Genomic DNA, 21,854 nt, shown 5'->3' on the forward strand with positions numbered 1-21,854 from the left:
AGCCAGCTTGCCCCTCCTTTGGCAGTCTGCTAGTCCTTCCTGGAGTTAATTATATTAATATCTTAGTTTGGCTGCCTGGTTGGCTTAGCCTACTGTAACTCAGAGCTCCCAAGCTCAAGAACTCCACCAGCATCAGGAATTTCAGACATGTTCCACCATACCTGGCTGCTCTTGTATGAAAGGGCTGTTATTTCAGCTGTATAGGAGACTCCTAGTGTGGAAACCCCCTCCATTCATCTATGACTCAACGTTTTAGAAAGCTGCTGAGAGCACTGAAAGGTTAAGGGACTCAGAGTAGGAGTTTTCATGCCAGGGGCAAGCATCACAAACTATGCCAGGGGACATTTGGTCCAGGAAGATGCTGTGTCATCTCTCAGTCATGTAATCAAGTCATTGTAAAAATTGGGTTTAGCTACAGCAGGGCACACAGGTCCCTGCTTTCAGGGTGATTACTGTCTGGCCTGGGACATGAAACTAACACATATGTAATCACCAAATGTTGGAACTGGGAGGAATCCTAGAGACCAGCCAATCTAAGTCCCCTCATTTTACAAGGAGAGAAACTGAGTCCCCAGAGAGAGAAAGGGACTGGCCTAAGGTCTTGCAGCTAATTAGTGACAGACAGATCTGCTGTCCAACTCTCCTTCCATTGTACTTTGCTTTTCTTTTTGTGTCCCCAGGCTTAGCATTGTGCTCAGTACATCATAAGCACTTAATGAGTGCCTTTTCATTCATTCATTCATGAATCAAATTAGTGGACATCACAGTGGCCATTAGTATATTCGGGGCCAGCTTTAAGAGCAATAGGTGTTTGGAAAAGGAAGAGTTCAGCGGAAGCTGAAGCGATCTGGCATGACTTGATGAAGAAAGTGGGACTTCAGCTGGGCCCAGCGATGCCGTGACATCTAATGACCTTTGGGTCAGACTCGTGCTCTGCCAAAGCCTATATCCGGCCCCCTGTCCTCTTTCCCGCACCCCCTAGGGGAGGTTGGTTTGACTAAGTTGACCTATCTCTGACCCACATTGCCTTCAGTCATTCCTGTCCCCTCCGGGTGGCCCCACTCCGGAGCCTCCCCGAGCATCCATGTTCCTATGTCCAAAATAGCCCAGCTTAGATTCCATCACAATAGGTCAGCAGCCCGGCTTGGATGCTGCCCTTGAACCTGGTGATGCTCTTGAAATTGACGTGGGTTTTGTTCCAGGAATGGGGGAAGGGAAAGGGAGGGACATGGCATGTGCAGTTGCAGAATGTTCAGGGCCTTGTAGGGATGGGGCAACAGATCTTTCCCTCCCCTTCACCCTCCACCCTTCACTCCTGGCCAAAATAAATGCTGTGGGAAGAAAAGGCCCGGGCCTGGGGCCAAGTAAGGGGAAGACGATCCTGAATCCTGCAGTTTTGAAGGAAAGGGGTATCTGGTTCCTCGCTGATAGCAACAGAGGGCAGATTCTGTGGAGTCAGGATCTGGATTCAAATTCCACTTCTGCTACATATTATGTGATGTTGGGCAAAGCGTCAGACCTCTCCTCTGGCCATTAGTTTCCTCTATAAATGGAGGCAGTTATCCATAAGGCCCTTGTCCACTCCCAAGCCTATGCTCCCATGATGCTTTGCTGGAGTAAAAAGAGCCCTGGACCTAACAAGGAGACCAGGTTTGAGCTTAGTTAGACACAAGTTCTTTCTGAGACTGTGTTCTTCTGGTTCAGGGGTGGGGAACCTGCAGCCTTGAGGTCACTTGTGGCCCTCTAAGTCCTCAAGTGCGGCCCTCTGACTGAATCCAAACTTCCCAGAACAAATCCCCTTAATAAAAGGATTTGCCCTGTAAAACTTGGACTCAGTCCAAAGGCTGCACCCGAGGACCTAGAAGGCCACACGTGCCCTCAAGGCCACAGGTCCCCCACCCGTGTTGGGTAATGAGTCTGGACTAGATTATCTCTACAAGCCTTTAAAACTCTAAATTCCATGAACCTGAGATCCTGAGACCCAGCTCTTCCACTTCTACAAACATTCAATTCCATTTAGCAGATACTAATTAAGCACCTATTTATTATGTGTAGGACTCTGTGCTAATCAGCTGTGGAATAGTCTCTTCTCCATTCTGAGCCTTGGTTTCTCCACGTGTAAATTGGGGATTTTGGAATCCATCAGTGGTTCTTAACTTTTTTAAGTTTCTCCATTGGATTGTAAGCTCTTTGAGGGCAGAGACTGTCTTTTGCCTCTTTTTGTATCCCCAGCACTTAACGCAGTATCTGGCACATAGTAAATGCTTAATAAACGTTTGTTAATTGATTGGTTATTGATTGACTTTTTTGTGTTGTGGACCCCTTTGGCAGTCTGGTGAAGCCAATGAACCCCTTCCCAGAATAATGTTTTTATTTTAACTTGTTTTCTCATCAGTTATTGCAAGTTATTGCAGTGGTCCATTACAAAAGGCGATCAGGGTCTGAACCAGGGTTGTGGTTGTATGAATAGAGACAAGGCAACATTATGAGAGACGTGAAGATAGAAACAACACGATTTGGCAATGGATTGGACATATGGGATGAGAGGGATCACAGATGATACTGAAACTCTAAAGCTGGGTGACTAATGATGATGGAGACCCCTCTGTAGCCTTTGATACTCTTGACCACCTGCTGGATACTTTCTCTTCTCTGGGTTTTTGTTACTTCTCTCACTTAGTTATCCTCCTGCGTCTCTGCCCACTCCTTCTCAGGTATCTTTGCTGGATTTTCATCCGTGTGGTTTCCCTCAAGCTTCTGCAATGGGCTGTCTTCAGAATAATGCTTTTAAATGAATAAAATAAAATATAAGGATTAAAAGGAAACCAATAGCACTGTAAAAGTTTGGAAATAAAAACAAGTTGACAGAAGGGAGGGTAAAAATCCCTGGACTAAATAATCTTTAGGATCTTTTCCAGCTCTAACTTTTTATGAATCTGTGATTCCTTGCAGGCGATGCTAGTATAAGAGGCACTTAGGAGGAGAAGTGTGAAGGAAGAGGGGAATTTTGATGGAGAAGTCAGAGGAGGAAGAGGGCATCAAAATACCCAGCTCAGGTCCTCTGTCATTAGAATCAGTCAATAAGCATTTATTAAGTGCCTACTGTATGTCTCTAAGTGCTGGGGATACAAAGAAACGCAAAAACAGCCTCTGCCCTCAAGAAGCTCACAGTCTAATTCGGGAGACAATGTGCAAACAGCTCAGTACAAACAAGACATAGAGGGGTTGTTCAGTCGTTTGAATTATGTACGACTCTTTGTGACCCCATCTGGGGTGTTCTTGGCAAAGATCCTGGAGTGGTTTGCCATTTCCTTCTCCAGCTCATTTTACAGATGAAGAAACGGAGGCAAACAGGGTTAAGTGACTTGCCCAGAGTCACACAAAGAGATGCTAGTAAGCATCTGAGGCCAGATTTGAACTCAGGATGTCTTCCTGACTCCAGGCCTGGTATTCTATACGCTGGGCTACCTACCTGCCCTCTAAAAGAGAGAAGATATAGATAGATAAATAGATAGATACATAAACAGACATATATTTATATGTCATCACTGTCAAGGAATCACAGATTCATAAAAAGTTAGAGCTGGAAAAGAGCCTAAAGATTTACTTAGTCCAGGGGTTTTTACCCTTGTGTTTATGAACTTAAAAAAAACCTCACAACTATTTCAATATTGAAATACTGGTTTCCTTTGAAATCCTTGTATTTTATTGTAATAATTTAAAAATATTATTTTGAGAAGGGGTCCATTGGCTTTACCAGACTGCCAAAGGGGTACACAACATAAATATATAAATAATTTGCACATGTATATGTGTATGTGTGTATATATATATATACACACATAATGTACATATTGTGTATATATTGCATATGTGTGTGCTTATACACACATACACATACTATATATATACATATATATATTTATATACACACACATATAGTATAACTTGGAGGTAATCTCAGAGAGACAGCACAAAAAGTTCAGGAATGCAGCAGGGGAAACCAGGAAAGGCTTCTTGCAGAAAGTATGGGATCTGACCTGAGTCCTGCATGAGGCCAGGGGAGCCACAGACCAGGCCAAGTTATAGAAAGAGGGAGCATAGGTGAGAAAGCTTCAGGGAAAGCCCAGGGAACCAGGTTGAAGGCAGACAAATCGATAGACTTGCCCAATGGGCTGTACCCGCATGAGCCCCATCCCTCTTGTTCACCCCATCCCTCTTGTTCACCCCACCACCCAGCTCCTAAGGTGGTAAGGCCCAGATGGCTCAGGACAGGTTCTCCCCATCCTCTCCAGCCAGCATCCAGTCTATTTTCAGGCAGACAGACCTGTGCCCTCACTGTAGGGGCTCTCATTGAAATGCTGACATTTATCTTATTGTGGGGACTTTCTCAAATAACAGCGTTCCATCCCAGGGAAATGAAGGCCAGCCCCCCTGCTGACTGCAAGAGGGAGAAAAGTGTGATGCTAATGGAGAAGGAGCAACATTTTAATGAGAAGCCAGAGCCAAGGAGGGCTCGAGACCCCTGCCTACTGCTTTCTGTCCTTGTTCTGGCCAGCACCCTGGCTGTGATTGGGCCACTGGGACAAAGGTGGCTTTCCCTTTAAGACAGATCCTGAATCCTGGTCCTGGGGAGTGAAGTTATAGATATGCCCAAAGGACCTCACTGAAATCATTCAGGGATGAATCAGGAATCTAGAATGTTCTTGGGGCTCTAAGTCCTCCACTCCTGAGTCACTCCCTCTTCCCTCACCCCCCAGGAAGCCAGAGCATTTTCCTTCCCCCAGTTCTCAGGAGACATTCTGAAGGCAGTTCTACCTTTCTTCTGCCAGCACCTTTTCTGTAAAATGACAGTATTGAACTAGGTCTCTTTGGTTCCTTCCCAGGTGGCTACTTTGTTCTAGGGGCCCCTCCAGCTCTGATGTTCTGTTTCTAAGGCCCCTCCCAGCCCTGGACATCCCATGTTCTAAGGTCCGTTTCACCTCTGATGTTTTATGTTCTCATCTAAAGTCCTTTTCAACACTGACATTCTGTTTTATGTTCTAAGTTTCTTCCCTTCCCAATAATACTAACATTCTGTGTTCTAAGGTCATTTCCAGTTCTGACAATCCATAAACAATAGGGTGTGTGTGTGTGTGTGTGTGTGTGTGTGTGTGTGTGTGTGTGTAAAACCTTATTATGTACAGGCTTGATGGAGGAAGGAGGTCCTCTGATTTGTTTGGGAGGACTCCCTGGAGGAAACAGGCATGGTGCCCCCTTGGCAACAGGAAGGAGTGGTAGGGCAGGAGTTTGGGGGAGCAGTTACAGAACCAGGAACTTTGAAGGCCCAGGGCCTTACTGATAGCAGGAAGCTCTTTGCAACAGTTGAGAGGACCCATTCCAGCTTCCTCCTGACTCTATATCCTCTTCCAACTGGGTAAAAGACAGGTAATGCGTGGGCCCTACCTGCCCCCTCCAGCCTTCCCTTCTTCCATTCTGTGGCAGCCCCTTCACCCTCATCACCTTCCTCCTTTGGGATTAGGCCTGGAGTTACTTTTGTGTTTCCACGTTCATCCCCATGAGAATTCTCTACACCCAAATAAAGTCATATGTACGAAATGGAAAAAAAAAAGTTGACTATATATTTTCCCTGATTATGTCATTCAGTACCACCCTGGCAGTGATGGAGGTGAAAGGGGTGGGTGCAGCTTGGGTTGGAGAGTGGGAAAGGGTTAGTGTCCAGACGTTCCCAAGGCCTGCCCCTCACCTCTAGGCAGAGTCCCGTCATGGAAAAAAAAAAAGAAAAAGATGAGGTGCTGTACTATAACTGGGGATGGAAGGGGGCGGGGTGGGAAGGGGAGAGAAGGTGTTTCCCAAGGATACAGGAGGCTCAGCGGTCAGAGAGAACTCTCAGAGAGAATGGCCTTTGGTTGTCCTTCCAATTCTCGTCCTCCCTGATCTCTCTGTGGCTTTGACTCTATTGAGCATTCCCCCTGTTCTGCCTTTTCTCTGCCCTCTCCATCAGACAGCACGCTCTCCTGTTTCTCTTCCTGTCTCTCCACCTGCCCCACAAATGTGTCTGATACCCTTCCACATCAGTATTTTCACTTATGTTGCTCCCTACATCTCCAATGCCCTCCCTCACCCTCGTCTTTACCTATTGAGTCCCTACCTAATCCTTTAACATCCTGCTTCCTCTAGGAAGGCTTCCTTGATCACTCCCCCAGTGGATAAAAACATGGCACATGGTTTTGCTCCTTTCTGAGGTCCCTCTCAGGTAATTTTGTGTGTCATCAACCTCAGTTTGTATCTGATTGCCCCCATAACTAGTGAGGCAGGGTGGTACAGTGGATAGTAAGCTGACCTTGAAGCCAGGAAGATACAAGTTCAGATCTAGCCAGGATGCGTACTGGCTGTGTGACCTAGAGCAGCACTCTTAGACTATACATTTCAGACAAAGTGCTCGGCCTGCATTGGTAGAGGGAGTTTCCCCTTCTGGGCTTTCTCTATACCAAAGAAATCACAAGCAAAGTCCCTTTCCCCTAACTCCGTAACAGAAAGTGATTGTTTCTTATCTAAATTTTTTATTGCCTCTGGCACCTGTCTGCTGTAAAGCACAATGCTAAAAATTAAAAAAAAATTAATGAATGATGACCCTGAGGGCCCATCATATCCAAAGTACCTTCTGGATCATCACAGAAAAATGAAATTCTATACAGTATGGTCTGAGGGTACACCGTGTTCTGTTGTTTTCGAGTGAGGAACTGGTAATCTACTTAATGCCAATTACAAAGCATTTTCCTACCTCCAAGGCTTACCCAGTTGGGCCCTGAAATATGGTTCCTTAAGTTGGTTAAGGCAGCTGTGGCAGACATAATAGATAGAGCCAGAGCTGTGCTGATAAGTATTTAACAACCAACTCTCTGAAAATGTAATACAACACTTTTAAATTTAATCTGCATTATTGACATCTTATCCATCACTTTCTTAAGTCTAGGTAATTAACAAAACAATGACTCAAGCCAGGATTTGTAACCTTTGCTGATTTTTTTTTTTAAGGCAATTGGGGTTAAGTGACTTGCTCAGGGTCACAAAGCTAATAAGTGTCAAGCGTTTGGTCTGAGGCGGGATTTGAACTCAGTTCCTCCTGACTTCAGGGCCGGTGCTCTATCCACTGCGCCACCTAACTGCCCCTATTTTTGCTCATTTTTGAGGTGTAAAAGCTCACACTAAAAATTTAACAATCGACTGTCTCCAGCTAGTATGAGTTGACTCCAGGACAACTCTAATAGAGCCAGTCTCAGAGTCAAGAAAACCTGGGTTCAAATTCTGCCTCTGGCATATACTGACTGTGTGTGATCATGTACAAGTAAGTCACTGAACTTCTGGATGCTCTCCAGTAGCGTCAAATTCAATGAGAAACAGATCTCTACAGGTGGCTTACTGACTTAGAAAACCACAAATTAACATTATCTATGTTATATTGTATTTATATCTATTTTGTTAAACATTTTCTTATTATTTTTAATCGGGAGTTTTGTGACTTGCTAGGCTGTGGGAGTTTGACATCTCTGCTCTGGGCACCTGACTCTGAGCTGCCAATCAATCAGCACACATTATTAAGTGTCTGCGATGTTCCAGGCACTGTATTGGGCATTGGGTATATACAGACACAAATGAACCCACCCTCAAAGAGCTTACATTCTATTTAGGGAGAAGATTTGTGCAACTATTAGTATATTGAAAATATAGGGGCAGCTAGGTGGTGCAGTGGACAGAGCACTGGCCCTGGAGTCAGGAGGAGCTGAGTTCAAATCTGGCCTCAGACCAAACACTTGACACGTACTAGCTGTGTGACCCTGGGCGAGTCACTTAATCTCCATTGCCTCACCAAAAAAAAAAGAAAAAAAAGTATATACAAAGTAATTGAGGGCAGAGATGACACTAGCAGCTGGGGAATCAGGAACAACTGTAGAAAGTAACTTTTTGAAGGGGAAAAATGTTCTGAGAGGCAGAGGTGAGAGTCCTGTAGGCATGGAGCACAGCTAGGCATGGAGGTGGAAGTCTGAGTGTTGCTATTCGTGAGGAACAGCAAGAAGGCCAGATTGGCTAGAGCACGGAATGGAGGAAAAAGAAAAATGTTATGATAATAACAATAATAATAATCATAGCAAGCATTTATATAGTACCTTGAGTTTTGCAAAGCACTTTAAAAGGATTATTTTTAATACTTCACAACAACCCTAGGAGGTAGGTGCTATTATCTTAATTTTGAAGATTTGGCAGATAGTGGCTAAGTGACTTGGACAGGGTCTCACACAGGTAAATAAGTGTCTTAGGGAACATTCAAACTGAGGTCTTGCCAACTCCAGGTCCAGTACTCCACCTACTATGCCATCTAACTGCCTTGCTATAACAGGGTTGGGAAGGTCTGTTTGTTGCAAAGGGCCTGAAAAGCCAAACAGATAAGTTTATTATATTATATATGTTATATATTATAGAAGCAATTGGGAGGCCTTGTAGTTTACCGAGTAGGGGAGTGACATGGTCAGGCCTATACTTTAGGAAAGTCACTTTAAGAACTGTGTGAAAGGTAGATTAAAATGGGAAGAGGTGAGGCAGGAAAATCAGCCCAGCACCAGAGAAGATGCTGATTTGCATGGGCAGATGGAGTTTTCTCATTGGAAGTTCCTTATGTCAATGAAATCTCAAGTCCACTACCCAAAAAGGGGGTAGGGTGATTTCATTCATTTGAGGGGCTAGGACACTCCATTGGTGCAGTGAGATGAGCAGGGGAGGGGCCGTTTCTGAGACTCTCCTTCCTCACCCTCTTAACATCTTCTCCTCTTCCAGGCCCTCCTGTGATGATGTCCCCTAGCCCTGCTCCCCTGGATCTTGGTGGCACAAGCCCAGTATTTTCTAGGGATTTTCCTCAAGTCAAATCAAGTCCACAAGCATCTATTAAGCACTAGCTATGAACCAAGCTCTGTGCTAAGCACTGGAGAGACAAAGAAGGGCAAAAACACAGTCCCTGCCCTCAAGGAACTTATATTATTTTAAAAATATATTTCTATTGATACTTGTAATTTTTACATTGTCTAAATTTCCCCCATATCCCTTCCTTCTCTCCTTCTAGAGAGCCATCCCTTGTAACAAAGAATTTTTTTTTAAAGAAAAAGAGGAAGAAGAAAGAATAAAAACTGATCAATCCATTTTAAAAAATCTGATAATTATACAGTGTTCCACATCTGTGGACACCACCCCCCTCTGACCTCTGCAAAGGAGGTAGAGGGAGGTTTCTTCTCATTTCTTTTCATTGGGGTAAAGCTTGTTCTTAGTAATTTTGCAACATTCCTTTTTGACTGTCTTATGGTTATTTCCACTTACATTGTTAGAGTCTTTGTGTATATTGTTTTCTTGGCTCTGCTTACTTCACTCTGGATCAGTTTATGTAAATCATTCCATGCTTCTCTGTATTTGTTGTATTTGTCATTTCTTCTATCACATAAATATACCATTTTATTCATGTACTACAGCTTATATAGTCATTTCCCAATCAATGACTGTCTACTTTCTTTTGCTACCACAAAGAGTGCTGCTGTAAAAATCTTAGGATATGTGAAGCCTTTCTTTTTGTCAGTGATCTTGTGGTAAATGACTAGAAGTGGAATTTCTGGGTTAAAGGGTATGGGCATTTTGGCCATACCCTTTATTTGCGTAATTCCAAATTGCTTTCCAGAATGGTTGTACTAAGTTACAACTCCACTAACAATGCATTAGTGTGCCAGGTGCACACTTAACCCATAGTTTTATATTCTACTGGAAGGAGACATCATTTAATCAACTAAGTAGGTAAAAGATATATACAAAGTAGCTGGCAGGCACTCTGAGAAGCCTGCTGCCTTGGTTGGTGTAGCAGTTTTCAAACTTTTTGGTCTCAGGATCCCCCAAAATTATTGAGGACCCCAAAGAGCTTTTGTTTATGTGGATATATGTCAGTATTTAACATATTAGAAATCAAAACTGATAAATTCTTTAAATATTTATTAATTTAAAATAATAATATACCTATTACATGTTAATATAAATAATATTTTATTGGGGGGAAACCCTGTATTTAAAAAAAATTAGTGAGAATGACATTGTTTTATTTATTTTTTTCCAAATCTCTTTAATATCTGTCTTAATAGAAGATAGATGGATCCCAATATCTGATTTTGAACTCAATATGTTGTTATTTGGTTTAAGTATATAAAGAAAATCCTACCTCCTACATTTTTTGTAGTTGGAGAAGGTAGGAGCATTTTAATAGGCAGATAATATCTTAGAATTATTGAAAATAGTTTTGACCTTGTAGACCCCTAGAAAGGGTCTCAGGGCACCCAGGTGTCCACAGATCACACTTTGGGACCTGCTAGATTATTGCATGGTAGAGGGGAGAGGGCTTGGTGTACTAAATTGGAGTTAGGAAGACTTGGGTTCAAATCTCACCTCAGATGTTTACTTGGCTACATTATCCTTGGCAAGCTATTTAACCTCCCTCACGCTCAGTTTTCTTCCTAGCCAAAAAAAGGATGATAATAATAACTATGGTACTTACCTTCCAGGGCTGTGAAAACCAAATGAGCTAATGTTCACGAAGTGCTTTGCAAACCTAAGGCAAGTATATTACAACCAGTGTCAGTTCACAGGATCATAAGGAATTGGAAAGGACCTTAAGAGGTCATCTAGTCTGGCTCCCTCATTTTACAGATGAAGAAACTGAGGCTCATGGAGCTAAAGTGACTTGCCCAAGGTTACAAAGATACTAAGTGACAGAGGTGTGTCTTTGTATTGTTGTCTCTGTGATGCAAAATCCAGATTATTCTCCTTGTCTCATGAAGGCATAGGATCTGGGATGACTGGGCCAGGGGAGCAGCTGAGAATAGGGCATTGCCCTCTTGAGTTAGCTTCCCCCAAACTAGGATTTGGGCTCTGAAGAGGGACATCCATGAGGAGGCCATGGCCACCTACTGTTGTTGTTCAGTCGTTTTTTTCAGTCGTGTCTATTTATTTGGGGCTGTTTTTGGCAGAGATACTGGAGTGGTTTGCCATTTCCTCCTCCAGTTCATTTCACGGATGGAGAAACTGAGATAAACAGGATTAAATGACCTGCCCACGGTTGCACAGCTAGTAAGTGTCTGAGGCCAGATTTGAACTCAGGAAGATGAATCTTCTTGACTCCTGGCCCAGCACTCTATCCACTGCACCACCAAGCCTCCTCTACATGTACTCCTACCATCACTTTGTAGGGTAAGGCAAGCCCAAAGCTCTCCTCTTCCCCAAGGGACCCATCATAGATCAGTGATCTAAGAATTTAGCTAAACTTTTTTTCAGAAGTTATTGACAGTCTGAGCCTGAGCCAGGGCTTAGGGTCACAAGTTCCATCCATTTCCTCCCTAAGTATGGGGCAGCATCTGACTTAACTTTGTTTAAAGCTCACATCTCAAGCTTTAAGGCCAAACAGCTCCAGATAAAGATGCCCAACAACCACTCAGCCCTTTCATACTAGTCTCTTCTGGGACCCTGGGAGCTGATATTAATGCCTGGATCTTTGAGTAGGCCAGAAGATCAATAGGACTAAATGAAAGGAAAGGGGAGTTCTGAGCAATTACATCTGGGGATGGATGTTTTTTGATTACTGTTCCTAATTGAACAGTTTCCTTCTTATATATATATATGTGTCTATATATATATATATATGTATATATATATATACAGAGAGAGAGAGAGAGAGAGAGAGAGAGAGAGAGAGAGAGAGAGAGAGAAAGGCTTCCCAGAACCTTTGATTTAAGAAGATGATTTATGCTCCTTCACTTCCCCAATAAGATTTCACTGAGTGTCAGAGCCTTAAAGTTTCTGACACAAACTCATCCAAGAAAAAAGGTAGGAAGGAAGAAACGAAGGGAGGAAGAAATGGAAGGGAAGAAGGAAGGGAGAGGGAAAGGAAGGAAGGAAGGAGGGAGGGGAGGAACAAAGTAGGAAATAAAGAAATAAGCATTTTTAAGCACATTCTATGTGCCAGGCACTGTACTAAGTGCTTTACAAATAATTTCTATTAATATTATCTAGAGAAGGACTTTATAAGCAACAAAATCATCATTACTCCAGACCTTTGGCATACACTGTGCCAAGACCTTGGGCACCATGAGCGCATCACTGGGTGTCTTGAGGTAGAACAGATAATACAGGGTGGCATAAACATGAGCACTCAGGGAAAGTCCCCTAGATAACCATACCCTTGTAGCCATACTCCTTTGCCACAAAAAAGAGTCTCTCCTGGTTTGCCTTCCTTCCAGTCTAATCCTAAGAGGACCAGTTTTAGAACACCAGCCTAAAGGCCTGGGCAATCCTGCTCTCCTGTGCTGTCTATAGGCAGCTTCAGGGTGATGTAGAGGCTGAGCTCTTTGTTGGGGTTAGTGATAGCGACTGTTGCCTTCCTGCTCCCTCAGCTCAATTGCCCTTCCTTCTCGCCTGTGGTAACAGCAAGGACCAGATGCTTGGTAAAGAGTTTGGTTGCCTGGAAAGACTTGTATGGACTGATGCTGAGTGAAGTGAACAGAACCAGGAGAACGTTGTACACAGTAACAGCCACGTTGTTCGATGACTAACGTTGATAGACTTAGCCCTTCTCAGCAATGCAAGGATCTAAGCTATCTCCAAAGGCCTCATGATGGAAAATGCCATTCACATCCAGAGAAAGAACTATGGAGTTTGAATGCAGATCGAAGCATACTATTTGCTCTTTTTTTTCTTCTGTTTTGTTTTGTTTCCTCTTTCTTGTGGTTCCTCCTATTGGTTCTAATCCTTACTTACAACCTGACTGATGTGAAAATATGTTTAATAGGAATGTATATGTAGAGCCTATATCAGACTGCATACCATCTTGGGTAAGGGCAGGAGAGAAAAATGTAAAACTCAAAAGCATATGAAAGTGATTGTTGAAAACTAAAAATAAATTAATAAAAACAACTTTGGGTAATTAAAAAAAAAGAGTTTAATTGACAAGATGAAAGGGAGTAGATGGTCAGGTACTTGGCTGGGAGACCAGAACACAACATTCAATTCCGTTACGATAAACAAATAACAAATAGTTGTATGTCTACTGTTTGACTTGCTCCATGCCAGGCCTGTGGTAGAGACAGGACCAGGGTCCCAGGCTTGTGTAAAGTCTAACCAGGTAGGTCAGACATGTACATCCTATTTCTGATGCTTACTAGCCAATTGACTTTAAGCAAGACAATTTATCTCCCCAGGCCTATTTCCTCATCTATAAAATGAAGGCTTTGTATGAGATGGCCTCTGAAGTCTCTTCCAAATCTCTATCTGTGATCCTATGAAGCCATCAAAAAATTGCACAGTAAATAATTGGGTGCTAAGCTAATTATAGATTATAAGTGATTTAGGAGTTCAGTGGAAGAGAGTGTGGGTCAGTGAACTGAGATTCCAAGGACTTGGCCCTGCCACTTACTAGCTGTGTGACTTTGAGTAAATCACTTAGCTTTTCAGGATCTCAGTTTCCTCATCTGTAGAATGGGCATAATAATACCTGCCCCTATCATTTCAGGATTGTTATGAAGATGAAAAGAGATGGTATATAATGTAGAAGTGGTTTATACCTTTTAAAACATTATAGAGATGTAAGATAGAATTATTATTGTTACTGGGAGTGATGGAGCTGGGCTTTTAAGAAAATGCAGGACTTAGACATTTCTATGTGTAGAAATGTGGGAGAAGATATAACAGGGGATAGCTAAGGGAGAGGAACAGGGACAGAGGCAGGGCTGTACTGGCAAATATTTAACAAGCAGTTCCAGGGTGGGGGGAGGGATATAAGCTCAACACTTTTAAGATTAATGAGTATTATTAACATTTTTTCCATCACTTTCTTAAATTTAGACAACCAATAAAACAATACATCAAGCCCTATTTATAGGGTTTTCCAATGTCTGAGGTGTAAATACTCACTCTGAAAATTTAACTGTTAGATCTCGTAAACTAGTATGACCTGGCTCCAGCATAACACTGGACAGAAGTCTGTGGCAGAGATTTTCTGGGGATGGGTTCCAAACAATCTGGAGCAGAGCATGAATGGAGGGGAGGGCAAAGGGCAAGATAAGAATAGAAAGTCAAGTCTAGGGCAAATTAAGGAAGACCTTAGATTCCCAGAAAAGGAGTTTGTAGGCAATAAAATCAATGAAGATTGTACAGAAGCATATGAACAGTGGTGTTGAAGTGGGAAAGGTTGCTACATGTGGGATCGATAGGAGATGCAGAGGCTGGAGGCTGGCAGGCCAGTTCGAAGGCTGCTGCAATCATTGGTTTAATTCAGCAAAGGTTTATTAAGTGACTTCTGTGGATATGGTGAATGGTGACAAAGGTCCCAATTAGGGTGGTGTCAGTGAGGGGTGGAAAGGAAGTGACTGACTGAGAGACATTATTAAGGAAGGTTAGGACTTGATGACAGACTGAATCTAAATGTCAAGGATAGGGAGGGGTCAAGGATTACTACCTGTTTTCCAGGCTGGGTCACCGATGGTGCCATTGACAGAAATAGGAAAGACGGGAAGGGGAGCAGCTTTGTGGGAGATGAGGAGGGAGAGAGATGATGATGAGCTGGGTTTCTGAACACCAAGAATTATGGACCAGAGGCCAGCAAGGAAAGCAGGCCATTCGTTTGCCCTGAGGTCTGTGCACAGCCTAGACTCTGTGTGCTTTTCCCAGGTGGAAAGGGCTTAGGAGAAATCCTCTTCTCTGAGCCTCCACAGCTTGGGGGTGGGGGTGGGAGAAGAATCTCTAGGGTTTATCGCCAGGCTGTATATACCAAAGCCAATTTTCTTTCTGATACCCTTTTTTCCATTCTTCCAACCTCCCCACCCCAGTATTGCTGTAAGATTATAATAATTATTTTTAAATCCCATGATACACATATGTAACAATTTATACTTTTCAGAGTGGTTTCACATGTACAACCTTATTTGATCCTCTCAATACCCACGTAAGAGAGGCAAGGCAAAGAATTATTATCCCCCATTTACATATGAAAGATGGAGACCCAGAGAAGCCAGCAACTTGGGTCACACAGGGCTTCAAGTCTCTGCCCTCACAAATCCATCTCCATATAGTTGCCAAGTTGATTTTCCTAGAACCCAGATCTGACTCTGTCATTGCCCTACTCAAGAAGCTTTATATGATAAAATACAAACTCCTCTCTGGTGTTTAGATGCCATGCTAGCCTAGGTCCCAATTATATTTTCTTCTTCAGCTTATTTTACAGATGAGGAAACTGAGGCAAACAAGGTCAAGTGACTTACCCAGAGTCACACTGCTAGTAAGTATCTGAGGCCATATTTGAACTCAAGTCTTTCTGACTCCAGACCTAACTCTATATCCACTGTGCCATCAGCTACCTAGGAATAGAAAGGAGTCCTTATATCCTTATATCCCAAGCCAAACAAATGTGGAATAGGGAAAGGAGCCTTTAAACCCAAATTCTAGTCCCAGCTCTGCCTCTAACTTGCTAGGTGACCTTGAGTTAGTTACTTGATTACTGTGTCTTATGGTCCTCATCTGTGAAATGGGAATGATCCAATCTAAACCTCTTCACTCTGGTCTACTTCTTATTCCCTTCAGATGCTTGAAAGCAGGTATTCTATCTCCCTCCAAGTCTTCTCTTTTTCCAGGCCAAACATCTTTGACTCCTTTAAGTAACCTTCCTAGGGCAGGGTCTTGAGGTCCTTTACCATTCTCATTGCCCTTCTTCTGGAGGGTCTCCAATTTGTCAAAGGTCTTTCTAAAATGTGGTGCCTTGTTGTGGGTGCTGTCACGTCTAACTCTCTGTGACCCCATTTGGGGTTTTCTTGGTAAAGATACTGTAGTAATTTGCCATTTCCTTCTCCAGCTCATTTTACAAGTGTGGAAACTGAGGCAAAAGGGATTAAGTGATTTACCCAGGATCACACAGCTAGTAAGTATCTGAGGCCAGATCTGAACTCAGGAAGATGAGTCTCTCTGACTCCAGGCCTGGCACTCTATCCTCTGTACCACCTAGTCTGCCCCAGTTCAAGATTTACCTAGTTTGTTAAATGTTGGAGCTGGGACCTGGGCCGTAGGATCACAGATTTAGAGCAACAACAATAACAACAACCCACCTAAGTTCAACTCTCCTCAATTTACAGAAGGGAAAACTGAGGCAAGGAGAGGCAAAGTGATTTGCCACAGGTTATATAACTTGGCACAGTGGCAAGAACACTGGCTTTCGAGGCAGGGGGCCTGGGCTCAAAAACTAGTTCTGCCATTTTTGTGACCTTGGGCAAGTCACAACCACTTTGTGACTCAGCTTCATCATCTGTAAAATGATGGGGGCTCTGAGGCCCCTTCCAGCTCAGAGCTGTGAGGCTAAGCTGGGACCCAGCTCATAGGATCTTAGTTTGAGAGTTAGAAGGTACCTGAGGGTTCATCTAGTCTAATTCTGCCCCTTTCCCTTTATGGATGAGATGAGAAAACTGAGGCACAGAGGGTGACTTACCCTTGGCCGTAAAGGTATTAAGTAGCAGACTTGGGATCAGGTCTTTTTACACCAAATTCAGCAATCCAGTGCTCTTCCTACTTGCCCCTCTTAATGTACTATCTACGTAGTAGGCAATCCATATAGTTCTGTCCATTGATTTAAGGGGAGCCCCACTGGCCTTTGGACTTGGGGTCCAGAACAGATGTGAAAATGCAGCCCACCTGACATTTAAAAGGATAACCCGGCTTTCTTCTTCTAGAATTAGATTTCTATTCGACTCTGGGAGAAATATGTGGGGGCCAGGACGAGGAGGATGGGGAGGGAGGGACTCTGGACAAAGGGTGACAGTGGAAACCATTAGTTTTTAATGTGTGTCTGGAACTCGACAGTGCTTAGTCCAGAGGACTCTAATCAAAGAAGTCTCAGACTTCAGTCACGCCTGCTTGGTTCACTGAGGCTCAGGGAAAGCAGTGGTCAGAGGCCTAAAGGACTCCATAGCTGGCCTGTAGGTGACAAGGCAAAATAGAGAAATCATTTTCTAGACCTGAACAATAAATATATATTTAAAGGCCACACTGAAACGCCGGGTGGGCTGACACAATTTGCTGGAGCTTGGACAATGAGGGGCAGGGCAGGGCTGGCATGGTGGGTACCACAAAGCTGTACTGAGCTGAGGACCTTATATCAAATGCACCTTAAACTTTGGGCTTTAGGGATTTAGTGGTAGGGAGACCAAATAAACCATTGGCAGTTGTTTCTCGGCTTATGCTTAAGAATTCTTACCAGGGAAATGGGAATGATGATGATAATAATAGTTAGCATCTATATTGTACTTCGGGCAGCTAGATGGTGCAGTGGATAGAGAGCACTGGGCCTGGAGTCAGGCAAGCCTGAGTTCAAATCCAGCCTCAGACACTAGCAGTGTGACCCTGGACAAGTCACCTCACTCTGTTTTCCTCAGTTTCCTCATCTGTAAAATGAACTGGAGAAGGAAATGGCAAACTACTCTAGTATCTTTGCCAAGAAAACCCCAAATGGGGTCATGAAGAGTCAGAAGAAATTGAACAACAACAAAAAATATAGTACTTTAAGGTTTGCTAAGCCCTTTGCAAATATTATCTTATTTATTCTTCACAACAACCCTGTGGGGTAGGTGCTATTATAATCCCCATTTTACAGATAAGGAACTTGAGGGCAAAAGAAAGGTTATGTGACTTGTCCAGGGTCATACAGCTAATAAGTGTCTGAGGCAAGATTTGGGCTTAGGTCTTTCCGACTCCAAGTCTAGCTCTTTAGCCACTACATGGCCTAGATGCTTCTAATTGTTTTGATTAAACTTTTATTTTTCTCAGTCAACAAAAATCCACCTTCTTTCCCTCCTACGTCCTCTCCTCTACCCTACCCCAAAAACCAAAACCCCTGCCACAAATATATAGTCAAACAAAAAAAGTCCCACATTGGCCATATACATAAATAGTAACATATAATAATAATATGATATACATAATATATGATAATTTACTTTTTTGATTGTTTTTCACTTGTGTCCAACTCTTCATGACCCCATTTGAGGTTTTCTTGGCAGAGATACTGGAGCGGTTTGCTATTTCCTTCTCTGGCTCATTTTACAGATGAGGAAACTGAGGCAAACAGGTCAAGTGACTTGTCCAGGGTCACACAGCTAGTAAGTGTCTGAAGCCATATTTGAACTCAGGAAGAGGAGTCTTCCTGACTCCAGGCCTGGCACTCTATATCTACTGTGCCACCTAGCTGTCCCAATATATAATAATAATTATATAGAAAACATATAGCTATATATTATAATATATTATATATAATAATTACACATATATATGTGTGTGTGTGCGCGCGCACGTGCACATGTCTCCATCTGCACTCTGAGTCCATCACCTCTTGTCAGGAGGTGGGCAGCATGTTCATAATGATTCCTCTGAAGTTGTGGTTAGTGATTGTGTTGGTCAGTGTTCTTACAAATTCTTTGTCTTTACTCTGATGGCCTTATGTAAATTGTTCTGTTCACTTCACATCAGTTCATATGATTCTTCCTAGGCTTCTCTGAAACCTTTTTCACTATTTTTTATCGCACTTCATCACATTTATAAACCACAACTTGTTCAGCCATTCCCCAACTGATGGATACCCCTTAAGTTTCTAATTCTTTGCCACCACAAAAAGAACTGCAATAAATATTTTTATACATGTGGATCCTTTTCCCCTTTCTTTCATCTATTTGGGGTATATTGTTATCACTGAGTTAGCTCCCTCTAAGGATAGCACTTTAACAAGCCTCTCATTTTACAGATTTGGAAACTAAGTCCCATAAGGATGAAGTGACATGCTCAAAATCATACAAGGAATAAGTGGCGGAATCAAAATTTGAACCCAGGTCCTCAGAACTTAGAACTCATCTCTAGCCCAACCTCGAATTTTGCAGGGTCAAAAATAGTCTCAGACTCAGGAAGGGACTTGCCATTGAAGACATGGCTAATAAGCATCAAGAGCTGAGAAATAATCAAATGTTATACAGTAAAACTATCAGTACCCACAGGCAACAGAATCACAAAAGAAGAAATTTGTCTTCACGCCCCACTTTCTGCATACTTCGCCCTTCCTCTCCTCCACTTCCTTCAAGGACCTCATCAGTGCCCACTTGCTGACTTCCTTTTGCCGCTGGCTGTCCGTCGCGACCCCGTTGGTGCAGCTTGTTGGTTGTGGTACTTTCTCTTAAGGAGGTCCTGCAGCTGAAGCCTCAGCCCTCAATGTGTGATGAAAAACTCTGTCTCTTAGTAAAAGGATCTCAGGCAACAGGGAACAGGTGGGGCACAGATTTGGGGACCGGGGAGGCCAGATCAGGGACCTTCTGCTCGAAAGCTCACATGGAGAAAGGCTGCTTCGAGAGACAGCCTGGCAACGTGGAAAGAACAGAGGTAGGGGAGCTGGGTTCAGACCCCAACTGCGGTATTTCCTAGTTATGTGGCTGTGCAAGTCGCTCAACTATTCTGAGGCTCAGTTTCTTCATCTGAATTATGGGGATGATGGTCCCCGTACTGCCTATCTACAGAGCTGTTGTGAGGAAAGGTACTTTGCCTACCTTAAAGCGTTATAGAAATATGAATTATTATGAAGATCACAGGATCCTAGCTCGAGAGCCAGAGAGGCACTCAGGTCACCTGGTCCAGGGCTTCTTAAACTTTTTCCGCTGCCATTCCTTCCCCCTTTCAGCGGCGTTCCTTGCGTTGCGCGGCCAGAGGGCGTGTGAAGTGCAAAGCGCGCATGCTCTGTGTTCAGAACCTAGGCTGCAGTGAAGTTGCAGGATGCAACACGGGCAAGCGCTGCCAGAAACACCTCGGATTCATTAGGTGTTTGATTTTGAATTAATTTTTGGTCATTGTGTGTTCGGAAACCTTTTCCTGTTGCCAAATTTTTCGTGATCCCATATGGTGTCGTGACCCACAGTTTAAGAAGTGTTAAAGTCCAACCCTCACATTTTACTGATTGGGAAACTGAGGACCAGGCAGGTTAAATAATTTACCCAGGTCACATAGGCAGTGAGTAGAAGAACTGGGATTTGAACTCAGGCTCTGTGACTCAGTTCAGCATTCTTTCCATTGCACTAAGACATGAACAGTAACACCATACTCGTGATCTTTTTTGAGCCCCCTAAGCACCTCTTTCAGAGAGATAGGGCAACCTTCTATATAGTTTTGGATGCAAATTGTCTATTTGAATATTTGCAGCATATAAATTTATATACAACATAATTATAATTTGTATTGCAGACTGTACAATTTTTGTAAAATTGTATATTTATAAATTATATACAGTTTTTAGATACATTCTGTATATTTTGTTATTGTTCAGTCATGTCCAACTCTTTGTGACCCCATTTGGGGTTTTCTTGGCAAAGATCCCGGAATGGTTTGCCATTTCCTTCTCCAGCTCATTTGACAGATGAGGAAACTGAGGCAGACAGGGTTAAGTGACTTGCCCGGGGTCACATGGCTAGTAAGTGTCTGAGGCCAGATTTGAACTCAGGAAGTGAGTCTTCCTGACTCTACGCCAGGCACTATATCCACTGTGCTACCTAGCTGCTCATACAGATACATTGTACACACACACACACACACACACACACACATACACAGATATATATACATACACATATATATTATATATAAATGTTATCTCCCTGCATATGTGTATAAATCTGTGTGCTTATACGCAGATTTTCTCTCCCCATTAAAATGTAAGTTCCTTGAGGGTAGAGACTGTTTCACTTTTGTCTTTTATCTGCAGGGGGAAGTATAGTGCCTGACATTAGATGTCCAATAAATGTTTGTTGATTGATCGTTCCCATTTGCCAAATGAGGAAACAGAGTCTCAGTGAGCTTGAAGAGACCTTAGCGGAATCTTACCCAATTCCCCCATTTTACAGAGGAGGAAACTAAAAATTAGAGACGTTAAGAAATTTTCCCAAGGTCACACAGCTTAGTTAGTAACAGATTTGGGATTCTAACCCAGGACCTCTAACTAAATTCAATTCTCTTTCCATTATATCACACTGAAGCTACTAATGGTGAATTACTGGTCAAGTTGGGACTAGAGCCCAAGACTTCTGATGTTTAGTCCGCTCTATCAAGATGGGGTTGCTTTTAAATGAGCCCCTTGGGAACTGGGTCACCCTCTAGCTGTCTGTGGACTTCCTAGCCTCCCCTGGAGAACAAAAGCTCCCTGTTAATTTCATCAGGACTAGCAAAGAAATTGATCTCATGGATGGGTCTGCGAAAGGGAGGACAGTGCTTGTGACCAGTCCTGATTCAGGGGCTTGTTCTGAGATCCTGGCTCCTCTATGTTCTCCCCAACACCCAGCCCAGAAGTGGAACAAGGCCAGGGACATCCTGCCCCCACTGCCTCCTCTTCTGGGGAAGGGATGTTCTTAAGATAAAAATACATTCAGAAACATTCCTTGGCCGGTATCACGACCCTCTCATTCAGACACCACAAGTGATGGGAGCAGAAGGAAACGCTTAGAACCTGGCGAGAGCTTCCCCACTGCCCACCCATGTGCAGCTCTGTCAGTCTGCCTGTCCTTCATTCACCTTTGAAGATACAAGGTCAACCTCTTTCTTGTCACTTTAAAGAATCCTTTCATAGCTGGTTGACCCCTGCCTTCCCAAGGTCAGCAAATTTACTCTCCCTGTCTCCAGACCCAGACAGATGTTCCTTAAGTATGGGAGAGAGATAGAGATAGGGACAGGGCCTATGATTTCATCATGTCAGCACCTTTTCTGTATCTTATAATCTT

General features: G+C 43.2%; 1 long non-coding RNA gene across 1 annotated transcript; it reads right to left on the reverse strand.

Moving 5' to 3' along the window:
* Positions 1–2,396: 2,396 nt before the first annotated feature.
* On the reverse strand, positions 2,397–19,785 carry LOC114052376. Its single transcript, XR_003570239.1, has 3 exons — positions 19,641–19,785; positions 10,580–10,633; positions 2,397–2,784 (listed from the first exon to the last, which is right to left on the reverse strand). It is a non-coding gene; the product is annotated as an uncharacterized LOC114052376 (long non-coding RNA).
* Between the last annotated feature and the right edge of the window lie 2,069 nt (positions 19,786–21,854).

This window comes from Vombatus ursinus, unplaced genomic scaffold, assembly GCF_900497805.2.
Source record: "Vombatus ursinus unplaced genomic scaffold, bare-nosed wombat genome assembly UNPS02014807.1, whole genome shotgun sequence".
Taxonomy (NCBI): Eukaryota; Metazoa; Chordata; class Mammalia; order Diprotodontia; family Vombatidae; genus Vombatus; species Vombatus ursinus.